A 1,140-nucleotide genomic window follows, 5' to 3' on the forward strand; every position below is an offset into this window, starting at 1 on the left:
TGATACGATTTGCTTATAGAAAAGGATTTGATAGATTATAGAACTGGAATTACAAAAGGAACTGAGGATTTTGTTAATGGAGCTCCTCCCACTCCCCCTAAAAGACCTCACCAAATACTCGATAAAGCTCTCTAACCCTCTCCACATTGTATATATAGATAGACAAAAGAAATAAGCTAAACCAGCCCCGGTTTACTCTCACACTAAACCTTTGTTAAGTTGATACTTAAGAAAAATATGATTAAGCCATTGAACTGCTTCTATCATTATGCTAAAACCTTGATGGGTAANTCTTTCCATAGGCATTTGATCGAACACTTGGTGGACATGTTCACTCTTCTCAATATCTGGCTCTTTTTGCACACCCATTTGTTCTTTTTGGAAGATATTATCCAACGGTATCAATAGATCTTCTTTTTCTTCGACTCTTTGACATACCACCACTTCTGCTGCTGCAGTCTTCTCCTTCTCTTCACCACTTAGTTTTTCAAGACACTCCTCAGTCTCTAGGAGATATTTCTCTAGCTTGACCAAACAGCTCGTCCATCTGCTCATCGTAGAGTTAAATTCATCACTCTGCGTTAGATCAACCACAACGCTCTCTTTCCCTTTGCTGAGTCGTTGAAGCAGACCGATCTTGATCTCATTCAAGCTTGTAAACGCAACATGTGACTCCTGGAACCACAATAGAGCAACACCTTCCATAAATCCATATGCAAAAGAGATCTTTGTCTCTTCTGTGAATCCATGGTCCGTGAAGTAATCTTCAACCCATGAAATCCACATCGTCGGATCTTCATCACCATAATAAACAGGAACCTCCACAGAACCATCACCATCTCCCATTGGGTCGAACTGCTCTGATACCAATTTGATACGATTTGCTTATAGAAAAGGATTTGATAGATTATAGAACTGGAATTACAAAAGGAACTGAGGATTTTGTTAATGGAGCTCCTCCCACTCCCCCTAAAAGACCTCACCAAATACTCGATGAAGCTCTCTAACCCTCTCCACATTGTATATATAGATAGACAAAAGAAATAAGCTAAACCAGCCCCGGTTTACTCTCACACTAAACCTTTGTTAAGTTGATACTTAAGAAAAATATGATTAAGCCATTGAACTGCTTCTATCAAT

This window comes from Camelina sativa, chromosome 8 (genome assembly GCF_000633955.1).
Source record: "Camelina sativa cultivar DH55 chromosome 8, Cs, whole genome shotgun sequence".
Taxonomy (NCBI): domain Eukaryota; kingdom Viridiplantae; phylum Streptophyta; class Magnoliopsida; order Brassicales; family Brassicaceae; genus Camelina; species Camelina sativa.